We start from the raw sequence: 25,077 nt of genomic DNA on the forward strand, positions 1-25,077 counted from the left end.
CTAATAAAGTCAGATTAATTAATCATTTTTATGTTAAGTGAAATTGGCGGCGTCTGCTGAAAGTAACTAATAAAGTAACTTAATTAGTTATTTTACTGATTACGTCATTTTAAAAGTAACTAATTCAGATTACAAGTTATTTTATTAGTTACTTTCAGCAGACGCAGACAATTCTACTTAACTCTACTGATTACTTAATTTTAAAAGTAACTAAGTTAGATTATAAGTGAATTTATTAATTACTTTCAGCAGACTTCGACAATTTCGCTTAACTTTACTGATTACTTGATTTTAAAAGTAACATAGTTACTTTACTGGATACTTGATTTTAAAAGTGACAAATTTAGATTACAACTTACTCTATTAGTTATTTTCAATAGACGCCAACAATTCCGCATAAATTTACTGATTACAATACTTGATTTTTTAAGTAAATTAGTTATTTTATTGGTTACTAGATTTTAAAAGTAACTCATTTAGATTATACTTTTAGCAGATACCGACCGCTTGACCATACTGATTACTTGATTTTAAAAGAAACTTTGTTACTTTACTGATTACTTGATTTTAAAAGTAATTAAAGTAGATTACAAGTTACTTAATTAGTTACTTTCAGCAGACGCCAACAATTCCACATAACTGATTACTTGATTTTAAAAGTAAGTAAGTTTAATTATATTTTTAGTAGATACTGACGATTCCGCTTGACCTTACTGATTACCTGATTTTAAAAGAAACTTAGTTACTTTACGGATTACTTTATTTTAAAAGCAATTAAAGTAGATTACAAGTTACTTTTTTAGTTGCTTTGAGCAGATGTCAATAATCCAATTTAAATGTACTCAATTGATTCTAAAAGTAATTTAGTTACTTTACTGATTACTTGATTTTAAAAGAAACGGAGTTACTTTTTCGAGGTAACTGTGGCAACACAGCCTAGCCCACAGTTCCAACTCATCCATGGCTTCCATAGTAGATGTGCCAGCATTCAAAAGGGACTGCTCTCATTCAGGTATCCAACCAGCAAAACCATATATTAATCAATTGATTAGTCGGTTTTTTTCCCTATTAGCAAAACTGACAAGACAAAAGCAAAAACCAGCAACATAAAATCCAACCTACCCTTTTCAACTATTTTCTGCCTATGCCCGGTCCCTTGCAGCACTTCTTGTTCCTGTTCAAATTTCACCCTCCAATCTAGAATGTGATGTCACTCGCCGCCTCCTCTAAATAACTAGGGCAGCTACTTGGAGAGGGGGAGATCAGAACTGACAGGTCAGTCTCCTAAACAAGCTGCATTAAAGAAGAAACTGGATTGAACAAGCCGGAAAGAAAAAGAGGGACAAGGAAATCAAGGGATGAAGAAGAGAAGAGATAGGACTTTCCATGCTATTTTCATCATCTGCTTGTACACTGTGTCTAAATACTTTACATAACAGTTGTTTTAAAAGCCAGAAAGGATGAAAACAACATCGAAGCGATGCCCTATTAGTTTTAATTGCAGGGAAGCTACATTACTAAAGTACCTTTCCTGTCGAACGGACACAGACTCCATCAGTTCATTGCAGCTTCCAAATCTTAGGATGGATTAAAATGCAAAAGTTATATTTCTGGCTATAGTGTTTTTATATGAAATGTATCCAGGTAGTTTGCCAGTCTCGAGGCTGAGGAAGTTGAGGCGGCGGAGGTGGAATCCCCTGCTGAAAGCTTTGTGGTGGGATGCGGCTGTATGGGCACACATTCGCAAATTTCATTCCTTGCAGCCTTTGACATTTAATACACGCATGATGTACACCTGGCGTGACAGCACTCGCAAAACACACACTTGTGCAGCAATCACGGGCTGTTAATGCAATTAAATATGAAGGCAATCTGAACCGGAGGATGTAAGACCGCCAGAGGCACGGTTTTGAACTGCCGGGCGTTACTATTTATTTGGAACAACACAGTGGTCAGTTAGCACACAATGCTGACATACAATAGTGTTTCAACAATGTTAACCCCCTCAGATCCGCATTTTTCCTGCTGGGCAATTTCTTTCTTTTTTTGTGTGACTCTTTTCCCACATAAGAAGAACATGGGGGGGAAACGGTAACGGTATACATCACGGTATAGAATTAAGTGTTGCTGTTTTTTAAATAAATCATTTGCTTACTGGTTTACATAGCCCTTTATAGAAGCTAAATGGATTAAAAATACAATGAAAGAATACATTTACTTTGGATAACAACATTTATTGTGCAAATCTCAAATCCAAATTATGCAAATGCAGTATGGCTTGCGGTGTGCAGGCTAGCTAGATTTGATAGGGGGCGTGGTGGAGGAACTTGTGTGCATGCCACAAAACTAACTGAAAATTAATATTATTTGGGCTGCAGTTATCAAATATTTTGGCATTCAGATATCCTACTGAAAATTCTAGCGAATAATCGGGTAATTGGATAGAAATATATATTATTCATTGGTTAAAGAACAATTATAAATACAGAAGACAAAAAACACATTTGCACGTAATAATGAACAACCAACAGGTTTTCATTTTTTAGATAATCAACTTTTTTTTCTCTTTTTTTTTTTAAACTTAAATTCAAACTGTGCTTTAGCAGCACACTATTTTCCTCTCTGAATCTCTATATTTTGGTCTATGCGATGATAAGTGACATCAGAACCACAGTAGCGATTTGGTGGAATTTAAACGCTGGCAATGTCAGCGCATTTATGTCTTACTGTCCTTAAACTGGAGCTTGAACGTGATTTCAGCACGAAGTTGTGTTACTGCCGTCTGTCGCAAGTTTGGTGCCGTCTCAAACTATGAATAGACGAGTCACGTCAGCCCTTATCTCATACTACTTGGTAATGTGAGGTTTATTTAGAAATTAAGTTTCTCTCACGACTTCCTCAGTAAACAGATGTCACGTCCAATTTCTGTTGTTCTCTCCTTTCTTTTCTGCTATGCGCACTTGTTTACAACTCACAGTATGCACGTGTCATCAATCAACCTCAACATGTGCCGAGGGGGTGGCTTGGGACGCTCGACGTCAACAGTAAGTTGTGCTCGCCGACGTACGCAGACGTCATCAGCTAGTCGGGACAGCCCTAATGCGATGACGTCACCAACATGCGCTACCGCGGTAAGACGGTAGAGTCCAAATCTATACCTTCGGCAAAATTCATACCTGGATTTTGAATATACCGTTTATATTGCCCAGCCCTAAGTTGTACTTTTTATTAATTTAGAAACAAAGGCTCTAGATAGCCCATATGTGTTAATGTGAGTGAGAAGGGTTGCAGTTTAAAAAAAAGTCTTGAAAATAATACTAAGAAAAATAAATAAATACATAAATAAAAATACGTTTTTTTTTTTTTACTTGTTTTACTATGTGCTTTTATTGCTTTTATTGTTGCCTGTGCTGTGCACTTTGAGATTTATTTTATAAATGTAAAGTGTGTTACAAATAAAAATCTGTTATTATTATTATTATTAAATAAAATATAATAACAATAAAATAAAAAATATAATAAAATAATATAAAAACATTTTTAAAGAAATAATTAAAAAATATATCATATTATGGAAATATGGTAAATAATGAGACGAGGAGTCAATCTCCACAAAAAAATAACTGCGTACACAGCAAGCTACTCCCTTACAACCATTTCATCCCTTTGAACCCAGAAGCATGTCAATTCCCTCCTCTCCTTTACAGGTACAGGTTCCTGGTGAATATCTCTCCCTTGTGGGTCACCACAATAACCTAAAGAACACTGTTTAAAATAAATAAAAATAAAAATTTAATAATAAGGGGCTTGAACCAGAGCGCTGGGGGGATTATTGTTGACATTTAAGTTAAATTAGAACAGCACATTTTAAATACGGCTATTAAAAAGTTCCTTTCAATATAGGATATGCATGTAAACTGGAAGAGTCTGATTATTTTTAATTTATTGTATAATTAAAATAGGAATTACTTAACTAGGGACTTACATTTTTGCCATTGTCTTTTGTCATTTCCAGCTAAAACAAATACATGTTAACTCTAAATTTGGCCACAAGTTCTGTCCTTGTGTAATGTGTCTAAATAAAGCAACTAGAATGTTTGATATCTAACAATGCAGCAACAGTAATTGATGTGACATGTGATAAGTTTGACAAGACTCGTGTAGCACAATGCATGCAGGTGTTTTTTCTGCGCTCCTCCAGCTGCTCAGAGCGCAAAACCTTCCTGCTGGTTGTGTTTGATCGCACCGAGGTGCCACACATCTGTCAGAGGAGGGGAGAGAAGTGGTCCCACTGGGACCATGCCTCATCCTTCCCGGCATGACGTCACCCTCTTTGCACATCGCACGCTCTCTTTGTTTCTGTATGCCTTGAAAGTTCAACCACGCTTTCCCGTTCATGCAAACTGCTCTAATAAAGTGCGTGTGCATCAAGAGGCAAAGACCAGATGCCACTGGGCTGCCATTTCTCTTATCAGCCACTGTACACATCCCTCCAGAGGAGTCGGGGGCCGACTGTGTGCGTGCGTTTGTGCATGAGTGTGCGCGCGTCTGGTTGAATCGTAATTGCGACTGTTTGTTTGGCAATGCCTGGATAAGCGTGTAACATCATGTGCAAGAATGTATGTGTCTATCAGAGGCGCGGCGAAACAGACGGCGAGGGAGGGAGAAAGACACACGATAAAAGTTTCTCGCTCTCCTGTCTCTGTCAGTCTGTCGCCGGGTCCAAAGCCCCTGGGTGTCAGTGGCATCTTCCACTGTGTTAATCTCTGTGTAATAACTGAATCACAGGCAAAACAATGGAGCTCTGTGTCCATTGTCACAAGCCAAAAGGCCCTGGGGCAGATGGTTTGACGGTCTAACTGTTGAAGGACAAAATGTGTTTATGCGCACGCAAACAGATGCCACAAGAGTGAAAGTCAGATGCACAATGCAACGTCTGATGGGAATAATAGGAGGAGGTTAGTCAGATGCACGCGAGTCATACAAAATCAACAAGTTGCCATTCAAAACAAAATATAGAAGAAAGAAACAGACAGCACTATAATTAATGTTGTTGTGTTGGCTTTAAGATGCAAGCATGCAAAAAAGATCTTGATTAAAGCTTGGTGGACTCACTAATGTTATTAATATTTTGTGTGTGACCTTTAGCATTTATGTATTCAATATAAAAAAAGGTGAGAGATTTGCGGATAATTGGTAAGGCTGTTAAAGTATAGTGCCTTGAAGCGAACGTGAGTGCACCTCATAGATCAGGGATGGGCAACTGGGGGCCCCTTGAATACCCCCCACCACCCCAAAAAAAAGTTTTGATTGTTTTTAAGCCCCCCAAAAAAACATCTTCAAAAAACGCTAATAAACATTCATTTTTCCCACACAAAAAAAACAGGGGAAATGGGAATAAAATCATGAAGATTCTGAAATACGAAAAAAATAATAATAATTAATCAGCAATTATGCAAATCCGCGGGTGCCGTAACTGCAAGTTATTAGTGCTGGGTTTAAAAAATATATATTTTCATTTCAAGTCTGATATCGATTCATAAAACCATGAGTCTCTTTTTCCCATAAATTCATAAGAAAATAGAATTTTAAAGGCCAATATTTTTTTTGTATCTTTCTTGACATTTACTGTTTACATGAATTCTTAAGTATTTCTTATATTTATGAAAGACCTGACTTATTGCACATTTCAGAATCTTTTTTATTTATATTTCCAATTATTGAATTAGAATTATGAAATATTATTATTATTATTATTAAAATATTTGTGTAACACTTAAGTGATTATAACACATGATGTGTTACTTTCATTAATAAACAAAATCTTATAACCAGTTACTGCCGCCGCAAAATTTTATTTGGAAATGAATGTTTGTGGACTTTTTATCATGTCCTTCAAATTGATACCCAGCCCTACAAATTATGCAAGGGTCAACTGTAGTTTTAAGTTGTAGTATCACCAATCACCTCTAGATGGCAGACATGTCTTAGTTGGGCTTACACTGGGTCTTATCCTACTCTTTAGCACAATGTGAGTTCAAGGCCTAATATGTTTTTGTGAATTTGGGATGATATGCAGGACAAACAGAGTGCCTTAATAATATAAAAATTTTGAGTGAATTAATGTTTGTGAGGGGGAAAAATGCACCAAAGGTTTTTGTGCTCTTTATGTTGGTTTGCTGTTGCAGTTTTGTGCAATCCTTGAATAGTAAATTTTAGAAAACAGAGCCCTTTGCACTGGGGGGGAAATCTCAGTGGACAGTGGACATGCATTGAAAAATGTATGATCAAAAATGAAATATATGAAACCATCTCATCTACACTCCAGAATAATGGCACCTCTGTTCGTCACGCTCCGTGGAATAGGAAGTACAGTAGCCGCTAACTAACAAATACACAAATACAGCATTCAACAGTTTGACCTTGGTGGAGGTCTTCACTCTACAGCGAGACATTCGATATCATTATATTGCAGTATTGCTCAAACAACTTTTGCACGGTACTGTTACTGTATACCCAATTCAGTCCCTGCTGTTCCCTCCTCAAGCACTCATTGTGGATTTTTCCTCTCTGTCTATCTCAGTTCCTCAGGGGGGTAATGATGTTCTTAGTCTAGGCTATTACCACAAGAGGCATATGGGACTTTAGTGAGTTGTAAAGCTTGCTGGCTTGACGCTGACCCCAGCAATGTGTGTGGGCAGTGTTTCTGACAGATAGAGACAAAGACAGAAAGATGAACGGAAATCTAATGCATACTGTTCTCACTTTAAAGCCAAGTTGTACTGCTACAGTAATTTGAGGATTTGTTTAACATGAATATTTAAAAAAAAACAAGCATAGAGGTCACCGAACAAGGCGATAAAGACTTGTTTAGAGGCATGAACTGCACATGTTAAGGCTTGCAGGTGTTTTCACTCAAGCTCCCCTAACAAGATTTCTCCAACTCCGGATGGATCTCACACCGTGGATGCCATAGCCGCGGGAGCCAGCTTCAAGCCGATTTACCCGGCTAATTCCGCAGCTGTTGCCCACTGCCGAGCTTTGGAAAGCGCAAAGGGCCTCCACACTCCCAGGGAATTCGAAAATGACGACTTTTTCTAAATCGTTGACGTATCTGTGTTTCTGGGGGACATATTTTCACATCAATCTTTTTTCACCCCACTGACATTGATGCCTTTTCACAGAGGTCAAAGAATGCTAATTCAGCGTAGCAACACACAGAGCCAAACCCAAGCAAAGGTCAACTGAGCAAAAGGTCAATCATTTTACAGCCATCAACGCAATATTTGTGCTCACTGGTATTTATTCAGGCAGAATGATGGAATGGTGGTAATAAATCTGCCTTACAATCAGGTTTGAATCTCTGTGTGAAGTTTGTACATTCTCCCAGTACTTGGATGGGCTTTCTCGGTGCACAGGAATGTGAGTGGGTTTTGTGTGTACCTTGCTGGCCTAAAGTCAGGTGGCAATGGCTGTTGTGAGCCATTTACTTGAAGAAGAGAAATGCCATCGAAAAAAAATGGTTGGACAGCATTCATTCACTGTTCTGCTTCTGGTCGATAGTCGGAATCATTTTCAGCTCAAACATTACAATAATGGTGCCTTTAAGTACAATCTTAACCAGTTGTCTGACATTGGTTGAACTTCAATTCAGCTTTGGAATTGAAGTTTCACAGTTCAAGTCCCACTACGGATCAACAATTCTAGTCTATATCAAGCTAATAGCAGAAGAAAAGGATGGGAAGTAACTTACCAAAATACAGTTGATAGAAATTTCACAGTTCAAGACCCACTGTGGGTTAAAAATGCTAGTCTGCATCAAGCTAATAGCAGTTGAAAAGAATAGGAAGTAACCTACCAAAAATAAAATAAGTACTAATGCTAAACATTGCTTCGTGGTTCAAGACCCTCTGTGGATCAAAAATGCTAGTCTGGATCAAGCTAATAGCAGTACAAAAGAACAGGAAGTAACCTACCAAAATAAAAATAAATACTGATGCTAAACATTGCTTCATGGTTCAAGACCCTCTGTGGATCAAAAATGCTAGTCTGATTCAAGATAATAGCAGTAGAAAAGAACAGGAAGTAATTTACCAAAATAAAATGAGTACAATGCTATACATAGCTTAAGAGAAGTCTGTTAAGTCAAGCCACTTCTCCAAATATCAATACTGTACACTGAAACACTAAAGCTGGACTAAGGTAGTTTTTTCAAAATGTCGTCTGTTTACTTCACACTCATTTCCAGTAAATGTTTATCTTCTTGTTTTCCTTGTCACCACTGTCCTTTGAGAATAAGTGTCGCAAAAGGTCACAGGCAAAAGCAAAACACCGCAAACAACAACTGCATACTGTTAAATAATTTCTGACATGCCAATCAAATAATCATTCTGAACAGAGCTTCTCAGCCGGTGTGTTTTATGAGTCCATTTCCTATCGATAGCTACTAAATGGCACTCACCTTTTACAGTATATTGAAACTTCCTTTCTCATTAACTCGACATGAAAAATCCACAACCGACTCACACACACTACATTACATTTCAATTACATCTACAATGTACTCTCATTTGCGAGTGACGAATATCTCATTTATGTTCTTCGACTGGCTTGGACTGTAATTGAGTAGACTGACATGAGACTGATTATTAGTAGCTTGTCTTGTTGTCCAATTTGTGCACAGCTCGGTAATAAAATCCAAACAGTAGCACGCTCCAAACTATAGCAGCAGAATGGACTAAAGGCGCCTTATTAACCTTGTGTTTGCAGGCTAACACTGGCACCCTGGCATTTAATAACAACACTATTGATTGGGCATAGACTAACGGAACCGCCTCGGAGAATCAAGCATGACTAGGATCACGGGTCATCGCTATGTGTGCACGCTTCTCAGCACTCACGTATGACGGGCTGCCGCTATTAAATTAGCATTTCAAATGTCCCCTTGGAGAGGTCACTGCACTGTAAAGATAGATCAGCTGCTTCCCCTGGACACCAAAGTTAATTAGATCTCACGCCACCTTTGTCCCACCAAATTTATAGAATTGTTTTAATAGTGGGCAACTTTAAAAGCTCCACACTGAATTCATTCTCCACCCTCATTGATTATAATCAATACCTGCTGGCATATTATAATGTTGAGACAGTGATCTTTGCGTTGTCATGGCAACTAGAGTGACCTGGCAAGTAGTTACCATGGATTCTAAACTACTACTCCTGAGGCCTTGGTGGAACAATGGACTCTTATTAGGAACCCTCTGACCCGCATCTAACAACGAAGACAGTAAGGGTGGGAGTACTTTTGCCCTCGTGATTACAGCCTTCACATTGAGATATAGTCATCAGGTCGTCATGTATGTCAGAGTTGTGGAACTAGCTTGTGCTCTCTTGCTTCTTGTAGGCTTTGTCATAATTGAAAAATATATAACTACAGTGACTAGTGAAATTTGTTCGCTGACGTCAGCACGATTAGCAAATGGCTATCTGTCTTTTCTTTTGTGACCCATCAACATAGCACAGGGTCTTCAAAAACAAGGGTGCTGCAATGTTCTCCCACTTTAAGCATGATGTAATACTTTGAAACAAATGATGGCATCCAAACGCTTCCCGTTTCTCACGCTGGGCTGACAACTTTCAGGCGTCCACAACATCAAAGAAAGACACCCACAGTTTATGATTCTTCAACAGTAAAACTCATGACAAACAGATAAACGCATGATGCTTCTTTTATTCCACCCTCTTTCAAATGTTTTATAAATCAGAATTAAACCGTTTGTGCATAATGATTTCATGCTCCAAAGCCCATTGACATTGTGCTCCTACTGGTGTGCACGACTTGGCCACCAGGGGGAAGTAAAAGACAGACATTTAAAAAAAGAAGAAGAGTTTCACAAATAAGTTACTCAGTAAGCTGCAGTAGTAGTATGTAATAAATGCTGAAATGATTATCTAAAAATGTATTTATTTAGAACAAACAGGTATTTTGTTTAATAAAACTGGAATTTTACATTAAAAATAATTTCTACCTATTTTAAGGCAGTGTTTCGAACCTTTAACTTAAAAAAAGAAACCAGCACATCACAAACAAAAACATATAAAATGTATACAGTATATACAGTACTTAAATCATTCCGATTTCATCTCAAGTTTACTGTGAAATCGTAAAAAAAAAACGTAAAGCTACTCCATTTTGTTAGCGGCAAAACAGGTGGATACACATGTTAATTGTACCTTCTGCCAATTAGTTGTTGTGCCTGTCACTATATGTTGCTGACATAGATGGTTAAGCAAATATACATTATTTGTAGCATATAAATACATTTCTGACCAACTAAGTGAGAATTTCCCTCAGCACACTTGATGATCTCTCTCACGTTAAACGAATGTACCACAGCACAGAAGTTTGGAGTATCATTGTATTAACGTATTAAGCTGATTATCCAAAATAGCATTGTTCGAACTTGGCAGAGCTCTGCATTCTTCTTTCAAAATATGTGGCTCATTTAGACAAGTAAGCTATATTTCTATCAGCCAACACAAACACTTACTAACTCCTAATGATAAAGCCCTAACATAGAGCGTGTTCTCACCAATGTCCAGATGAAGTCACCTACAATCGCTAAAACTTCCGTTGACTTTGTGTGAAATCAGTAAATACTGGCATAATGGCATTGATCTCATACAACAAAGTGACGACATCAGTGGAAAAATAAATCACTCGTGATGCAAATTTGCATTGCAGAAAACCGCTGAAGTCCAATGTGATCTCAAATAATCACATCAGTGAATATGCATTCCATTCCCTGGCTACTAGAAAGTAAATAAGTTCAACTGTTTGTGTCGTCTTGTCTTCGCATGGTCCAGTGAGACGCAGGGAAGCGAAGGAAGACAGATATTGTGCATGTCTATTCAAAGGATTTGTATCATTTCTTTTTCCCTTTGAGAACGCCTGTCTGCCACTCTAAAGCCTGCACATTGCGAGCCTAATTGGCCTGAACAACAGTATAAGGTATAGCTTCCCTTGCGTTGAAGACTGTGGTATTTTGTCCAGACATTTTTGGGGGGATTCCATACAACTAAATGTCTTGTGACTATAGCGGAATAGAGTTAATTAAAAAAGCCAAATCATGCACATTCAGTCGTAGCCAAAACCAAAATAAATGACAGCACAAATTAAATACCAGATGGCATTTGAAAAGTCACCATCACTTTTCTAAATTGTGTCAAGCTTTTTGTTTGTGTGGAGCGACCAAACCGCCAACTCATTTCTGATCCTCCGTTGCTCAATGTGGACTTAAAAATGTTGTCCGAGGCACATTCAGCTGCATCTTTATGCTTGGTGTGTGTCTGAAATAAACAATCCACCACACACTGTATCTCCAACCAACTAGACTCCATCTATAATGAATAAATGTTACAATAGTGGTGCAAAAAAAAATGTTGTGCTTTAAAGTATTATACAACACAGAGCAATGTTAGTCACTCCATTTATCAGAAGCAGGAGACAGAAGAGCCAAGGCATCAGCATGTGCATAAATCCTTTAAAATTCATGAGCCCCAAAACATGTAAGTCAAATGATATGCATGTATCATTCGGTAATTGTTGTTAACGTCGTGTATTATACAGCCACGTAAGACAGAGACGAGTGAAATCAATGTTCACTTTCCATCCCACAACTCAACCATGTTGGAGATTTCACACGCAATGAAGACGCATCGTCAAATGCAATTTAGGAGACGGCGTGATGCCAAGTGAGTGACCACAGTATTTTGTTTGTACACAGAGAAATGTCAGAAGTTGCCATTTTCTCACAGAATGTTGTGCGGTAAATTGCAGTGGTCAGCGGGAATTTCTCAGCAGCATGGAGAACATAGACCTGCCAATTAGCATCATTCCGTCCACCCAAGCTTCTTTTTAAGCATTAACTCATTTTTAATCATAATAAAGTGTGTAAGCTTAAGTGCAAGTTTAAGAAAGAATATTAAAGATGAAAATTATTGAAAATGTTTTCAATATTTACATATAAATGCTGTAATTGTGTTGCAGAGCTACACTTAAGAATTGGAAAAATAATTCACTCAAAGCGCCATTACAATATGTACTTTCATGGTATAATTTGCTCTCTTAGCACAGGGTTAAATAGATTTTTCGTGAGAAACACACCATTGTGATTAATTAAGTTTTGCGCAATATGTGTGGAAGATTACTTGACTTGAACTGCAAAAACACCCGATTCAAAATGTCTCACTGAAACGCTTACATTTTCCAGCATCCACTCAAGAACAGACAAACAGGTAAACAGTAGGAGAATACGGTCGAAAGAAACAATAGAAGCAGTTAAGAACTAGCTGCTGACCCAAAATTGGGAGATAATATATCAAGAAAAAACTGTGAATAAAGATATGAAACATTATTGAGTATATTTAACCACATATATGATAAGCATTGTCTAGTTAAGAAATATATAAGCAAACAAAAATAGAGTAACTGTCCATGGATCACAAAGGGATTGCAAAATGCTTGTAAAAAGAAAAATACCTTATACCGGGATTTTACGAGACTGGGAACCAAAGAATTTGAATAATAAATACGAAATATATAAAAAATGAATTAACTCAATATGAGGGCAAGTAAGAAAGATTATTATAGAAAAATATTAAATGAAAACAAAAACAATATTGAAGGAATATGTAATATATTTAACAATATCATAAGATATAACTCTCCACAAAATTATTATCCTGATTGTTTAATTGAAAAGGAAGATGTCATTTGTAGTAGGACTGAGATGGCTGATCTTTTCAATATTATACAACTGAGAAGACTGTGGAGGATTTTGTAGACACAAATCCCTATTCAAAATGTTTTACTGCAGAAAGAGAAGAAGAAATATTGAATATTGTTAGAAGTTTTAAAAACAAAAAAGTCAACCGATTATAATGATATGGATATAATAATAGTGAATTTCAAAACCATTAAAATATATTTGTATATTTAACTGGGAACAAACATCGCTTCACAAACTACATACCTATTTCCTTTCAAAAATACTAGAAAAAAACGGTATAATAATCGTTTGGATGCATTTATAGAAAAGCACAAATTACTCTCTGACAGCCAGTATGGTTTCAGAGCGGGCAGGTCAACATCACTGGCATTAACAGAAGCGATTGAAGAAATAAGTGCTATTGATCAGCGACAGTATGCTATTGGAATATTTATTGATATCGAAAGGTTTTGACACAATTAACCATGATATATTAATTTAAAAAACTGCAACGATATGGCATTAGAGGTATTGTGTCAGACTGGATTAAGAGCTATTTACATAAGAGACAACAGTATGTGAAGCTTGGTGATCTATCTTCATCCTACTTGGATATTGTATGTGGTGTGCCCCAAGGGTCTGTTTTGGGCCCAAAATTGTTTACTTTGTATATCAATGACATTTGTAACTGGTTTTGTTTGCGGATGACACCAATATTTTTTGTTCTGGGGAACATTTAAATGAGTTATTGAATGAAATCACTGAAGGAATGAAAAAAAATTCAAATCTGATTTGACAGAAACAAATTATCATTACATTTACATAAAACTAAATTCATGTTGTTTGGGAATTGCAGAACAAATGTACAAATACAAATAAAGATCAATGGGGTGCAGATTGACAAGGTTCAACAAAATAAATTTTTGGGGTGTCATAATAGATGAGAAAATTAGCTGGAAGCCACACATTAAACACATACATACCAAATTATCAAAAAACTGTCAAATGGATACTTGATTACAATTCGCTCCGCATTTTGTACTGTTCTATTATAATTCTGTCATATTTTAGTTACTGCGTTGAAAATTGGGGTAATAATTACATAAGTTCAATCAGTTCATTAATAACTTTACAAAAAAGGGCAATAAGAATCATACATAAGGTTGGGTATCTGGATCAAACACACTTGCTATTTTTACATTCAAAACTCTTAAAATTTGTCTGTCAGGTTATGTATAAAGTTAAAAATAAAATATATTAAAAATGTTTAAAGAAAAAGATGGGGGTTATAAATTAAGAGGGAAATACAATCTAAAAATGTACATTATTCAAACAAACATTCTGTATATCATTCTGTGAGGTGAAATTGTGGAATAGTCTATGTGAGAACTTAAAACATACATGTACAAATATAAATAAAATTAAAAATTAAACATAAAAGTTATGTATTTACGAGATACAGAGAGAATGGGAGGGGGGTAGACACCCACTAATTGATTAGGAGTGTTGCTGATTTGTTGACTACATATTTATGTTTACTTTGGTTCGTGTCTTGTGTTTTGTTATTGTTGGCTTTTTGGATCTCGGTTGTACTTTACTATCTTTTCTGTGAATTTATAATGATGAGTTCTCTGAGTATTTATTTTATATTATTATTATTATGGATTGGTTCATGATTAGTTGCTTTTGTTATCCTCTGCAATATATATATATTTGTATTTTTTATTTATTTACCATTGATGTAAACTAAGAAAATTTGGAGAAGGGAGAGGATTTAATAAGTCTTATGACTTCTTCCCACTCCTTTTGAACATGGAAAATAGTTGTTAGGTGTGCTTTGTTGAATTTTGCTTGTTTTGTAGCTATTTTATTTTATTTTGTTGTTGTTGTTGTATGTTTATTATTGTTATTGTTTTTACTCTTTTTCATGTTCAGATAAACTCAAACTCAAACTCAAACACTCTATCCTTATCCAAAAGCTTTGCCCCTACCATGTTTGTGATATATAATTCAGCAACCACCAACATCACCACAGCAAAACATGTTCACTACTTTTATCAATGTCTTCATAACTCATTGCAGCACAAAGGCCTATACCACAGAAGAACCGCTTGTATTGAAAAATCTATCTCGATATACAATTCTTAAATTATATCCATTTTAAAGAAATAATAATAGGTTAATTTTGCTTTGACTGACACAAAATTGTAAACTATCATTATCGAGCATAGGCTGCTTACAGTGACAACAGCTTTAAACAAGATGAGCTTGAAGCAGCCTTTGTTAGCTCAGGGAAAATGAAATCAAATGGCGCAGACAGCAGGGGCCAAGACTGGCTTGAGCTGAGCACCATCGTCAACACACATCAATAAATAAATAACCTAATAAAACACTTGGCAGAGAAACCTTATTTTTCCTCTCTTCTGCGGACAACACTAAATCACCATCTTCCACAGGTGGTTGTCATGGATTTGATGGATGGATGGATGGATGGATGGATGGATGGATGGATGGATGGATGGATGGATGGATAGATAGATAGATAGATAGATAGATAGATAGATAGATAGATAGATAGATAGATAGATAGATAGATAGATAGATAGATAGATAGATAGATAGATAGATAGATAGATAGATAGATAGATAGATAGTGCAGTGTGAAAAGGTCAAACCATTAATTGAGCACGAAGACGGAACCACACATTGTGTCATATTGTGTCGCGCAAAGTGGGCGGCATATCCACTAGGAGAGATAGTGGCAGAGTGATTTCACACAGCAAGAGGTTTGTCAGAGTTGTACGGTTAACGGCATGGAGAGAACCTGTTTGGTAGCTTAGCAACCAGTGCCAAATTTGGACACGCTCACGCCCGCCTGCTGTGAACGCCATGAAAACGAAGTGCAGTGTGAAAAGGGCTTAAGTCGACCATAGGTGTGAATGTGAGTGTGGATGGTTGTTTATCGACATGTGCCCTCATCCATTTTCTATACCCCTTATCCCCTATAAGGGTGTGGGTGAAGTGGAACCTATCCCAGTTGATTTTGGGCGAGGGGGTGGGGTCACCATAGACCGGCAGCTAGCAAATTGCAGGGCATATTTTCACATGCAACCATTTACACTCACATTCGCACCTTCAGTGCCGTGAAAAGGGATATAGCCTATCCACGTCTCGAATTAGTATTTTTTGCACTTCCATTTTACCACTTTAGCTTTTAAGATCATCAAACATCTGTACATACTGTAAATATCAGACAAAGACAAAGTAAACATAAAATGGAGTTTTAAAAATACTACCAAAGCTACCTGGCCCTGTATGACAAAAGTACCTGTCTTGTTGAATCATGGTTTTACTGTGGCTAATCATATTTTTCAGTCCATTTTAATTGGCCACACCCAAGCCAGATTACCTCCTGGCGTGTTCAATCAAAATAAGGGGGAAAAAATCACCTAAATAGAACCTGACTGACAAAATGAATGTCAATGCTAAAGTCAATAAAAAATCCCATTGACATGCTAACGTAAATTAGCATCAACTTATTCCTTCAAAAAAATATTTACACAGAAAAGCTCTAGGAACACATACGGACAGGAAATATAACGATACACTTTCTAGAGCTCAATTGCAACTTTCTTCTTAACTCATTGTAATTGTATAATTCATGCATGTGCGGCACCACACTGCCCCTAAGAGGCCAACAAGCGCACAGCAGGAACAGTCATATATTTTTTGTCGCTATTATTTTCCTATTTGGTACAAATTTATTTTGTAGTTGTTATGTTTAAAGTTTCATTGTCTTTTGATCTTGGAAATCCTATTGAGCAACCTGGATTTAGAGTCTTCCGTCTAACATGAACGTTTTGGGGATATATGAGCGTACATTCGAACCGGTTCTCATCCAAAGCCCACACAAGTCAAATGTGATAACTACTAGCCACGATGCTGATGGTGACAAAAAGGTGGCAATGTAAAAAAGCAATTGAGTCATGTGCTACAAGGTTTGCCTTGCAGAAATCTCAAATGGTCTGTGCGTTCTTTATCTAAGTCTCCACTTTGATGCTAAATTAACTCGGGCACACCTGCTAGCTGAGCTAATTATTAATGCAGCTCAGCAAGGATAGTGAGTCAGGCCCAGATGTGACACCATGGCTTGGATGCAAACAGATATCACTGCTGTTCTTGTTTTCCATATACTGTATTCTACTTTTTATAGCTTGTTTTTTTCGCGAGAGACGATTCTTGCTCTTTCTCCCTCACAGGCTTTATCACAAGCTCTCCATTTTCCACCTCTCCGTCTTTCACTTTACACTCCATCTCCCCATCATTTTCGCCACTTACCCCTTCCTGTGAATTCCCTCTTCTGTCACCTGCATCCTTAACCCAGTGTACCTTCACGCTGGTTTGTCACTTCACATATTCCCCACCTCTCTCCTCTTTTTATCACTATCATTTCTTTACTTCTTTCTTTGTCTCCCGGCTGATAGGGAGGACAATAGAGTGGAGGAGGAGGAGGAGGGATGATGGAGGGAGCCCCATCTGTGGCTAGCTCATTAGAAGGAGGAGCAGAAAACACAGTAGAAGGCATCCACACACACTGGAATCATTCCAACGCTGACACATCGCTATCTCCAAATCTCACCGTCATTAATCACACTGTGTACAACACATAACAACATTGTGAATGGTGTGATGCTTTAGAAAACTCCTGCACTGTCAAGCTACTCTGGCACATTCAATTGAAACTTAAACTATGCCCTAAACTGGATAGTTCTCAAACCTTTACTTTCCTTTACAAATTACAAAAGATTGCATTGCATTTGGAATGGGGAGATTAAAAGCTCAAGGGCACTCCAGAGGTGCAAAAAAGAAAAATCCCGCTTAAGCTTACTTTTGACCAACACGTGAAATATGTGGCACATGATTGAAGGGATTTAAAACAGCGTCTTCAGTCTTATCCATCTTGAACAGTCCTTCCTTTTTTACCTGAGACTTTATTCATAAATCCTGTTTGGCACATTATCTGCAGCTTTTGCAATGTCAAGGCGAAATCTATCATCGTTTCATTTTGAATTCCTCTTTCTCAGGATAAAGATGACACATGTTATACCTCGAAATAAGTTTCACAGCCTTCTTGGTTTTCACTGTGAGGTCAGCAGATGGTGGAGTTACACTTGAATGATGAATCTCCAGGCAGCCAATAGGTGGGCTTAACAATAACGACTATTGCATAGCTCCACCTGTTTCCAAAATGAATAATGCTCACAAGAGGCCTTTGTCATGTTTCCAGATTGCTATTCTACACTCTAAAAACAGTTGGCTCAAAAATAACCCAACCATGGGTCAAAAATGGACCAATCCTCTACTTAGGTAAATTGAACCCAACTTTCAGTCAAGAAGTGGGCCTTATAGTGTAAAACAACTCATAAATATTGGTCAAATCCTCTACTTGGGTCAAAAAATGGGGTCCTTTTGTATAAAACAACCCAGAAAGTTGGGTCAAACTGACCCATAAAGTGGATCGGTCCATTTTCGATCCATAATTGGGTTACTTTTGACCCAACTGTTTTTAGAGTGTAATGTTAGAAACAATAACAAAATTAACAAACACATTTTGCCACATTTTTCGGTTGTGTTATTACGTTAGCTAGTGCTAAATGCTATCTTGGTTGACAGTTCAACATAGAAGCTGGGTATGCCGTCTACCTCTTGTGCCGGTCCCGCATTGCAACATTGGAAATATGCCTCCATGCCATTAAGCAACAGAAAACCATGTCAGTAGTAATGCCACCTTTTGTGGCCGCACATAATGTACATGCCAGAAACTGCCACTGCATATCAGGTGTAACTTCATCTGTAGCCGGTAAATTTATACTGAGTACAGTACAAGCACTTTGATAAGTATATGACTATTATAACATGATAAACATATTTCTCTCATCTGTTCCCCTTTATTAAACGCATTCCAATTGCCTCTTATAGAGGTCGAAAGCTCAGTGACAAGCCGACCATCCTTGTGAGCTGTAAAGGATTCCTCTCACCTCACCACTCATGGACATCCCACATCTACTATAAATTGAAAGCCTTGAACCTAAATCTCGCAGCCTACAAATAATCATACCATCATGCTTTGGGTACAACTCATCTATGGCAATATTTCACTTGTCAAAGTGAATGTCAAATGTGCTAAATTTCCTTGCTAGTCAAGTTATAATGTGGGATATGCCTCACTAAATAACACAAAAACTGTATATGACTATTAAACGACAGTATTTATTATGCATTAATCAAAAAGGGTTGTATTTTCATTATGTGGAATACAGCCAGATGCTGTCATCAGCAGTTTCTAAGAAAATAGTCATGATTACACATTAGTCATTCAAATGGACACAATTAACAACAAGATAAATTATTACTTAAATATGGCCCCATAGGACAGACATGCCGGATGCTATAATGTACTATGAGGGGAAAGAAGAGTGATGCTACAGGTTTAATGGCGCATAACGTGTATTTAATCTTGTAACACTTCAACCCTTATGGGGAACATTGTAAAAGTGTCCATTAGCGACTGTGCGTTATGTGTTTTTTAATGTCATTAAGCGAGCTCATCGTAGTCTCCTCATGACAAAAAGCATGAATGATTGATGAGCATCTGGAGGCTGTCAACACCTCCCACGAGTCCATCAAAATGCAATCAAAGCACCGGGCAAGTTCACAGCTCGTGTCACTCGGCTGTGGGTCCACCAATGACACATGCTTGGATGAAAGAGAAAGCATCAAATCTTAAATGTCCCACTTTGCCTTTTTTCATTTTTTTGCTTTTGAACTTGAATGTCAGTCATTTTGTAAATGTAGCAAATATGTTGCAGTAGTACTTCAATTAAGACTAATGACGTTTTGCTAACAGTCAACTATTCACAGTTGTTCACCAAAAGAACATCTAAACATCGCCACTCAACATTGCTTTTCTAATTAGCAAGGTTCGAAATACATTTTCGCATCACAGTTTGTTTGTATTTTGCGCCTCATTTTAACACATTGAATTACAAAACTGAGAATCAAATGCTGAGACAAAAGAAGAAAGAAGACGGAAAAGAACCACTGAGACGGGTCTAAAAAGCTTCGCTGAGTTCACGTCACCTAGTTTGAGGACAAGGGAAGCTTTGTGCTACTTACACAGAAGCAGCTCGCTAGCAATAGCGTCGGCTGGCTACTAGTACGCCTAAACATGTTGTGGAGTTGCTCCTAAATCAGTCATTTTTGCCGGTGTGGTGGTGAATAAACTGTACTTATTTACTGTATTTACAAGTGTCATACGAAGGGATGACAACAAAAGACAGACAAGCCATGCTAAATGCCTAACCTAAAAAGTTACGTAGCACATTTAACACCGCAATTAAGTACGTTCCTGTTCGATTACACTTTTCACCATTGTCTGTCTGGAACCGCGTTAAAGCGGAGAACATCCAATCCAATCACTGAACACCAAAATTCAATACAATTATTAAGTGTTCGGACTCGGGAGAGAAAATCATACGCGCTACTGAACCGGAACCAGAAATGAATTAACTTCGATTATGCTGTACATCAGCCAGGAGGAGTGGCCTATAAGCTTAAAACTACGTATATAAATATAGTACGAAAAATTTATAATTTATCAGTAATGTTGTATATTTGTTTTCACAATAGAGTCATGAGTTTTGATTTTGACTTTTAAGGTCTGCACAATAAATGTTCTCAAAATTACATTACAGAGGTTGTTTTTTTGGTATATTTGCATCTAAACAAGAAAATAAAGTTTGCATGTACAATGTGAATTCAAGAAATAAAAATTGTTGAATAAAAAAAAAGAAAACCAATTGTTTATTTATTATATTGTCATATTTTTATTGTTTTGTAAGACAAAATAATTTACTGTATTGCAGGTGTGTCCAAACTATAGCCCTGGGACCATTTGTGGCCTGCCATCCATTATTCAGCGGTCCGCGGCATACACTAAAGATGACATTTGACACCATTTAAAAAAAAAAAGTTTAGAAATGGTCAGAGTATGAAGGGAGGGTGTCGGGAAAAAAATAGGTGCCACCACTACTAATAAATTGTTTTATATGCTGTAGAATTTGTACAATTATTAATTTAATTAATTAATTAATTATTAATTTTAAAGATCATTCAACTTTAGGGGAAAAAAGTCATTTCTTCCACTTTATGCTTCGTGTCAAGGTCTGATTTATGAACATATTACATTATAGATCTTCAAGTAACTGTTTTTAAAATGGTCAATTTATAGTATACAGTTTGCTTTTGTTTTGGTTCTGAATGTGGTGATGGTAGCGATGGGAAAATGAAGCTTCATGAAGCCCTTGCAATATGTTTTTTTTTACTTCTCTAGATGGTGCTAGGGAGTAGCGATGGACAAATAAAGCTTCATGATGCACTTGTGATTTTTTTTACTACTCTTGATTCTATGGAAATGTTATCAAATTTCATTGCAAAAGCCTTAATCCTTAAACCAAACACACAATTTGAAGGAGTCAAAAAACATTGCAAGTGATTCACAAAGAGGTGGGATTAGACTGCTGTCCGGTGCAGGGGTGGTTCTAGTCTTGTGAGATACAAGGCCATTGGCCACCCCAAAATGTTCAAAAATACTTAATTATTTGCTGTTATGTAGCAGTTTAGCAAATTAATTTGAAAATAAACAAAATATAATTGTTTGCCTGATTGATTTTAAAGTAAAGAAGAAATTTAATGTGGTGTTTTTGCCTTTTCATTTTTCTGAATGTGGCCCTCCAATTAAAAAGTTTGGACACCAGGGATTAATTTTGTTAATTTGGTACTTAGATCTGCTGTGTTAATTTCACCTAATTGATTTTGGCATTTACGGAGCACTCAGCCGATACATATGTGATCTTCAATAACACAGTGTGTAAACAAAATCTATCTAGTTTGTGTTGGAGTCAAGAGGAAGCCAGATGTCAGTAATATCAGATGTCTTTGTTAAGTACTACATACAAAGAAAAAAACATTTTCGGTCCTGCGCACTTCAAAAGGGAGGGAGGTCAAAGGAGTCTGACTGCTCAGCGTGCCGTCTTCCTTTTCCGCTAATTCCCAGGAAAAAGAAAATCAAAGCCAAAAGGAGGGAAAGGTCATTTTGGCGCCCGCCAGGTCTCGACAGTTTCATGACAAAGTGGCTGAGCATGAAGCAATCCGCACCCGAGCTATATGGCTCCAGGCGGACTAACTATTGATGCAAACTCCTCCCTGGTCATCAGCATCCCTCTTCCACGGCCAGCTCATCATGGCGGCTCTTTGGACTGTCGTCAGCACTCCATCCTCGTGGACGCCAGCCAGCAGCCACGCCGCCCGATCAATAGGCACTGGCGGCTAGCTTTGCCCCACCCCTTTGTCTCAACTATAAGACTATAAAGACTGCTGTGTTGTGCGGCCGCTGCATAGTGATTAAGCTTCCCGCGCCGCTGTGTGAATTAGCCTAATCTGTGTCCGCAACGAATGGACGGGGCTTCGCATGCCCGCGAGAGACAGTCGCCGCACAGAAAAGAAGCTCATCCTTGGGACATTTGCGAAAGGGAGTTGCATGGGAGTGTGTTGGATGTATGTGACAAAAAGAAATATGCCACAAGAATACCTTGATGAGGTGTGCAGTGTTTTCTCACTTACTTAAAGCGGAACCTCCGAAGTCAAATGCCACCGTTTGTAATTCCGGCCATCCATTTTCTATACTGCTCATTAGACTTAACTTTAATATTTGCCCATAGTCGTGAATGCCAATCAGCAAATCTCATAAAATCTCAGGGACGGCCATTTTGCTCAGGGCTTAGGTAATGACCAATCATGGCTCAGCTTGCAAACGTCACATGACCAAACTCAGAAAACAGGTGCAGCGGGATTAGTCGTTACCTGAGCCCAAAGCAACTGTGATGTCATTTTCAGTCGACAGCAAGTGCCAAAATGGCCAACCCCTGAGATGGGACAAAAACAGGTGGCTTTTGCTGCTAAATTCATATCCGACAAAAACATTATTAATCAGACTGCCGTTTTTACACTAGGAGGGGCACATACAACATTTTATTGCAGATAATATTTCTGGGTTGACTTCCCCTTTAAAAATGTTTAGAATTGTCTATCAGTCAAAATGTGTCACTTATGTAAAGTTCTAGAGTTGTCATGATAACATAATTTTTGTATCTGTACCAACATGTATTTCAATACTTTTCTATCCTTTTTTAAATAAATTGAGAACTTTATATTTTTGTTACAATGACATATTAATCAGTAGATAGAATTAAACATCACAGATACAAGCTTTTCTAATGAGCAAATTAAAACTGAATAAACACAATTATCTCTCTCTCTCTCCCTCTCTCTCCCTCTCTCTCCCTCTCTCCTTCCCCCTCTCTCCGATAATAGGAGTTGGATGATTATTTCTATTTCCAATAAAAAAAGAAAATTAGGAAAAATAGTTGTCAGGGTTTATTGTGGTTGAGGACCCAAGTGCTGAGAAGCAGATTGAGGAGGCAGAGATGAAGTCCAACAAGGTATTTTTAATTTAACAAAAACGAGGTGGTCAAAAAAATAACGACAACCAAGTTCAATATTCATGAGGGGAACTACAATGCATGACGACAAAGACACAAAATAGACCAACGAGGACTGAACAAAAGATAGCAGACTATACACAACAACTAATTATACAACAAGGGACACTTGGACAAGACACACATGTCACAAGAGGGAGGACAGACAAGCACAGGTGGACAAGATCACACTTAACAAGACAAAGGGAGACACAAGAAAAACATAACAAAACAGGTTACAATTGAACTGCTGACTACTAACCCTAAACCCAAATCATGACATTAGTTTGCAATCCAGTATAACAAATTGAATAGTCCTGAGCCTCTTCGAATGGATTGAGTTGACCTTAGAAGTTCCATTCTACAGCTTTTGTACCCTTCATTATTAACTTATACAGTCTTAGTATTGTGGGACTCCAGCAGTTTACCTTATAATTATGTGTTTACATGATTCTCATCACATCTGGTGCATAAAACACAGACTTTGGGCATCCACACTGTCCTGCCATCTAAAGTCAGTTTAGCAGAACATCACCACCAAGCTCCAACCCAAAGCTTTTTTTTCTCAGCACCTGACAAGACAGAGTTCAATGCCACATAGTGAGACCTTGGCATATCTAATCAAACCTTTTTCCCCTGCCCGCTGCATGATGATGCTGTCCATCATGCACCTGCCATAGTGCTGACATGCAGTCGGATGTGCATGTACCCACATCATGTCTAATAACACCACCCCCTCTGCTCATTCTCCTCTACCTCCAGCTCATCAGCAGGATCTATTGCACGCCCTTGACAAACTGCCAGCGCAATCCTTCTCCTGCAAAATGTCTATTTATCATCAAGTAAGGCAAAACGAGGTGATGAGAATCCAGGACATATACCTGCATCTCCTCTGGAACTCATGCTTGTTGAGAGCAAGAAGTATGTTAAAAGCGTAACTTCACTTACCGTAGTTTTAACAAATGTTATTTTCCCTCACAGAATAATACTATAAGTGATGCTTTCAGATCTACATTGGAGCTGTTTGTGTGTTGTCTGATGGAAGTCAAGAAACAAAAGAATCACGTTTTTAATCATTATAAAATGTTGCTTCATGCATGGCCAAGTGTGTGCAACCAACACTTTGCACGTCCCATTGTGGTGGTGGGCGACAACACCTCGTTTAAACCTTCATTTAAAGCTTGACAAAATGTCATGGAAAGACTTACCTGAATGAGATCCTGGCCACCGTCCCAGCCAGCGGCGTCTCCTCGACTCTCCTTCAGCCCCTGGTGCGCCTTTCCTCGGGGTCCAATCCGCAACGTGTTCGTCTCAGTTTAGGATGGAAGCGCGCGTCCAGTAGCCTGATCGTCCTGCTTCCAAGGATGCGGCGGAGGCAGCGTGCATTTGCAGTCCGCGAAAGGACTGAGGTATCCGCGGGGCGCAGGTGGAGGAAGACGGGTGATGTGACGAACGAAAAAGCGGGTAGCTCGAGGGGTTGGGAGCGGAGGTGTACAGGCGAGGGTGAGCGGCGAAGCACTGCGGCGACAGGAAACACCGGAAAGAAGGCAGACAGCCGCTCTCTGTCTCGCTCGGCCACTCACTTACTGGCGCACGCACTCGTTTAGACAAGCCCTTGCAGTCATGTGGTGTGGCGCGCCCCCTGCAGGGGAAGCAACGACACAACAGGCAGGGTGTTCCCTCCTGACGGCGTTAGTATAATATAATGGCGC

General features: G+C 38.1%; 1 protein-coding gene across 3 annotated transcripts in view; it reads right to left on the reverse strand.

Moving 5' to 3' along the window:
- ctnnd2a (catenin (cadherin-associated protein), delta 2a) overlaps positions 1-24,936 on the reverse strand; it is a 251,414-nt gene extending 226,478 nt beyond the window's left edge. For all 3 annotated transcript variants that reach the window (XM_086066020.1, XM_086066021.1, XM_086066019.1), the window contains exon 1: positions 24,574-24,936. The gene's annotated coding sequence lies outside the window, so the exon portion shown is untranslated. The remainder of the gene's footprint in view (positions 1-24,573) is intronic.
- Between the last annotated feature and the right edge of the window lie 141 nt (positions 24,937-25,077).

Source organism: Leptonotus elevatus, chromosome 21 (assembly GCF_054856555.1).
Source record: "Leptonotus elevatus isolate MCC_2025b chromosome 21, RoL_Lele_1.0, whole genome shotgun sequence".
NCBI lineage: Eukaryota > Metazoa > Chordata > Actinopteri > Syngnathiformes > Syngnathidae > Leptonotus > Leptonotus elevatus.